At 53.2% G+C, this 5,000-nt stretch overlaps 1 pseudogene; it reads right to left on the bottom strand.

The window, feature by feature from the left end:
• On the bottom strand, positions 1-1,810 carry LOC126448619 (small subunit ribosomal RNA; annotated as a pseudogene; the record flags this gene model as incomplete).
• Positions 1,811-5,000: the final 3,190 nt, after the last annotated feature.

Raw genomic sequence — 5,000 nt, forward strand, 5'->3', positions numbered from 1 at the left:
ACAGAGTCAATGCCGCGTACCAGTCCGAAGACCTCACTAAATCATTCAATCGGTAGTAGCGACGGGCGGTGTGTACAAAGGGCAGGGACGTAATCAACGCGAGCTTATGACTCGCGCTTACTGGGAATTCCTCGTTCATGGGGAACAATTGCAAGCCCCAATCCCTAGCACGAAGGAGGTTCAGCGGGTTACCCCGACCTTTCGGCCTAGGAAGACACGCTGATTCCTTCAGTGTAGCGCGCGTGCGGCCCAGAACATCTAAGGGCATCACAGACCTGTTATTGCTCAATCTCGTGCGGCTAGAAGCCGCCTGTCCCTCTAAGAAGAAAAGTAATCGCTGACAGCACGAAGGATGTCACGCGACTAGTTAGCAGGCTAGAGTCTCGTTCGTTATCGGAATTAACCAGACAAATCGCTCCACCAACTAAGAACGGCCATGCACCACCACCCACCGAATCAAGAAAGAGCTATCAATCTGTCAATCCTTCCGGTGTCCGGGCCTGGTGAGGTTTCCCGTGTTGAGTCAAATTAAGCCGCAGGCTCCACTCCTGGTGGTGCCCTTCCGTCAATTCCTTTAAGTTTCAGCTTTGCAACCATACTTCCCCCGGAACCCAAAAGCTTTGGTTTCCCGGAGGCTGCCCGCCGAGTCATCGGAGGAACTGCGGCGGATCGCTGGCTGGCATCGTTTATGGTTAGAACTAGGGCGGTATCTGATCGCCTTCGAACCTCTAACTTTCGTTCTTGATTAATGAAAACATACTTGGCAAATGCTTTCGCTTCTGTTCGTCTTGCGACGATCCAAGAATTTCACCTCTAACGTCGCAATACGAATGCCCCCGCCTGTCCCTATTAATCATTACCTCGGGTTCCGAAAACCAACAAAATAGAACCGAGGTCCTATTCCATTATTCCATGCACACAGTATTCAGGCGGGCTTGCCTGCTTTAAGCACTCTAATTTGTTCAAAGTAAACGTGCCGGCCCACCGAGACACTCAATAAAGAGCACCCTGGTAGGATTTCAACGGGGTCCGCCTCGGGACGCACGAGCACGCACGAGGCGGTCGCACGCCTTCGGCTCGCCCCACCGGCAGGACGTCCCACGATACATGCCAGTTAAACACCGACGGGCGGTGAACCAACAGCGTGGGACACAAATCCAACTACGAGCTTTTTAACCGCAACAACTTTAATATACGCTATTGGAGCTGGAATTACCGCGGCTGCTGGCACCAGACTTGCCCTCCAATAGATACTCGTTAAAGGATTTAAAGTGTACTCATTCCGATTACGGGGCCTCGGATGAGTCCCGTATCGTTATTTTTCGTCACTACCTCCCCGTGCCGGGAGTGGGTAATTTGCGCGCCTGCTGCCTTCCTTGGATGTGGTAGCCGTTTCTCAGGCTCCCTCTCCGGAATCGAACCCTGATTCCCCGTTACCCGTTACAACCATGGTAGGCGCAGAACCTACCATCGACAGTTGATAAGGCAGACATTTGAAAGATGCGTCGCCGGTACGAGGACCGTGCGATCAGCCCAAAGTTATTCAGAGTCACCAAGGCAAACGGACCGGACGAGCCGACCGATTGGTTTTGATCTAATAAAAGCGTCCCTTCCATCTCTGGTCGGGACTCTGTTTGCATGTATTAGCTCTAGAATTACCACAGTTATCCAAGTAACGTGGGTACGATCTAAGGAACCATAACTGATTTAATGAGCCATTCGCGGTTTCACCTTAATGCGGCTTGTACTGAGACATGCATGGCTTAATCTTTGAGACAAGCATATGACTACTGGCAGGATCAACCAGGGAGCTGCGTCAACTAGAGCTGAGCAGCCGGCCGCCCGGGAGTGTGTCCCGGGGGCCCGCGCGAACACGCAAGCGTCCGCTCAATTATTCTGCAAACAGGAGGAGGCTGAGCTCCCCTGCACAACACACCTCGAAACCCTCTCAGGTCCCGGCGGCGCGCAGCGCCGTCCTAAGTACTTGGTCGGGTTCGAGAGAGGCGCAATCGCCCGGAGTTAGGCGAGTAGACGCTTTAGGTGCGACCACCCGTGCTCCCAACTGAGCTTGCCGCTGCCGACAGAGGCCCGGGAGCGTGCTGTCGTGGCATTGCCGGCGGGAGACAACACGCGCCACCTACGGTGACCGGCAGCTCCAACGCCAGCGCCACAGAAGGACAAAAGCCCCACTTGGGTGCCGAAGCGAACTCTCCCAGCACAGCGCACGCGCCAACACGTCCGCACAGCTGCGATACAAACCACCTGCGAGAACCGCTGGGGCGACCGAGCAGCAGACGGCGTCGCGGCGCCGAGCGCCGGGCGGCGGCGCATCCTCAGCGCACACAGTCCTCAATCGGACCAGCACACTGCAGATGGCCACCGCGCTTCGCACCGGGCCCGCGAGGACCTACTTTGGCCGCAAGGCGCCGCGAGCAGGGGGCGCCGGCGCGCAGCTGCGCCGCCTGCCGCGTCCGTCGGCCGGCGCGCCTGCCACTGGCCGCCCCCACCAGCCGGCTGTAGCGCGTGCGCCCACGCACCGCGCTGCCAGCACGCCGGGCGGCCCCCCCTCACCGGCCGGGGACGGTCCCACCCAGCCACCGCCGCGTATCGCCTCACACCCAGATCCCCTTTCACGTTCGTGGGCATGGTGGGTCCCCTTTCACGTTCGTGGGCATGGTGGGTATCCATGAAACAACCGGTTAATAGCTCGACCGATCGTCGCCAACACTGATTCACCTCTAGCGAGAACAACCGCACCACAACGGGTTACCAGTTGTTCATTTGCGTAACGTCACCAGCAAACGTAGACGTCCATCGCCATTTGCAACGAGTATTGCATGCCTGTGTCAGGTGTCACAACACACTACGTCTGCCCACATAGACGCAACAACATGTGCACGCCTAGAGAACACGTGGAAGGTAGCCCCCGTACGTATGCGGTGTCCATTGCGCGAACGACTGTCAGCCGGCCTCTGCAGCATGTCGCAGATGTGGAACGCGGTGCAACATGCTATCACAGTGTGTGAGAAGAGACGACTACGTCCGAATACACGCTCCACTACATCAACAGACTGCTCATGCTGATCGCCATCCAGGGCGTCCGTTCCTCCCACACGTCTGAATGGCGTACCACACTGCAATCCAGCTCCTAAAGGGAGACGACACGTAGCTGCGTCCACAATATTTGGACTGTATGGTCCGCCGTTGCTAGGCGCAGTCGTCGTACGGTCACACATGTGCCACGATGTATCATTCAGTACATACGGACCAATGTGCAGCACAGTTTGTGGGTTTTGCGTACATCCGCGGACAGGTGACAGGCCGTACCACAACGTAGGCTGAGTACGTCGGCATGCGAAGGGCATTGAACATGCAAACTTCTCAACGACCAGCTTGCGAAGGCAGGGGGGAAGGGGGGGGGCATGTACGTCCTGCTGCTATCCACATTACAGTGTATAGCAGGAGCATGTGGAAAGTCAGCAACACTTGCAAGGTGTTTAACATGACGCGATACACAGGGGACCGGGCAGTGCGAATAGCGAACTATATTGCGAGGGTTGCGGTTAGGCAACACTACACTAATTTAACGAGTTGCATAACAATTACAGAGCAGGTTCAGCGACAACGTGCGTCAGGTTAAGGCGCAATATAGGTTAGGTTGAGGCGCAATATGGGTTACGTTAAGGCACAAATTAGGTTACGTTAAGGCACAAATTAGGTTACGTTAAGGCACAAATTGGGTTACGTTAAGGCACAAATTGGGTTACGTTAAGGCACAAATTGGGTTACGTTAAGGCACAACATGGGTTACGTTAAGGCACAACATGGGTTACGTTAAGGCACAACATGGGTTACGTTAAGGCACAACATGGGTTACGTTAAGGCACAACATGGGTTACGTTAAGGCACAACATGGGTTACGTTAAGGCACAACATGGGTTACGTTAAGGCACAACATGGGTTACGTTAAGGCACAACATGGGTTACGTTAAGGCACAACATGGGTTACGTTAAGGCACAACATGGGTTACGTTAAGGCACAACATGGGTTAGGTTAAGGCACAACATGGGTTAGGTTAAGGCACAACATGGGTTAGGTTAAGGCACAACATGGGTTAGGTTAAGGCACAACGTAAGTTAGGTTAAGGCACAACGTAAGTTAGGTTAAGGCACAACGTAAGTTAGGTTAAGGCACAACGTAGGTTAGGTTAAGGCACAACGTAGGTTAGGTTAAGGCACAACGTAGGTTAGGTTAAGGCACAACGTAGGTTAGGTTAAGGCACAACGTAGGTTAGGTTAAGGCACAACGTAGGTTAGGTTAAGGCACAACGTAGGTTAGGTTAAGGCACAACGTAGGTTAGGTTAAGGCACAACGTAGGTTAGGTTAAGGCACAACGTAGGTTAGGTTAAGGCACAACGTAGGTTAGGTTAAGGCACAACGTAGGTTAGGTTAAGGCACAACGTAGGTTAGGTTAAGGCACAACGTAGGTTAGGTTAAGGCACAACGTAGGTTAGGTTAAGGCACAACGTAGGTTAGGTTAAGGCACAACGTAGGTTAGGTTAAGGCACAACGTAGGTTAGGTTAAGGCACAACGTAGGTTAGGTTAAGGCACAACGTAGGTTAGGTTAAGGCACAACGTAGGTTAGGTTAAGGCACAACGTAGGTTAGGTTAAGGCACAACGTAGGTTAGGTTAAGGCACAACGTAGGTTAGGTTAAGGCACAACGTAGGTTAGGTTAAGGCACAACGTAGGTTAGGTTAAGGCACAACGTAGGTTAGGTTAAGGCACAACGTAGGTTAGGTTAAGGCACAACGTAGGTTAGGTTAAGGTACAACATAGGTTAGGTTAAGGTACAACATAGGTTAGGTTAAGGTACAACGTAGGTTAGGTTAAGGCGCAATGTCGGTTAGGTTAAGGTACGATATAGCTTAGGTTAAGGTACACATTGTTGTAGGGAAAGGTGTATTTGGGGGGGGGGGCGGCGGCAGGTTCGTTGATA

Source organism: Schistocerca serialis, unplaced genomic scaffold (assembly GCF_023864345.2).
Source record: "Schistocerca serialis cubense isolate TAMUIC-IGC-003099 unplaced genomic scaffold, iqSchSeri2.2 HiC_scaffold_617, whole genome shotgun sequence".
In the NCBI taxonomy this organism is placed as follows: domain Eukaryota; kingdom Metazoa; phylum Arthropoda; class Insecta; order Orthoptera; family Acrididae; genus Schistocerca; species Schistocerca serialis.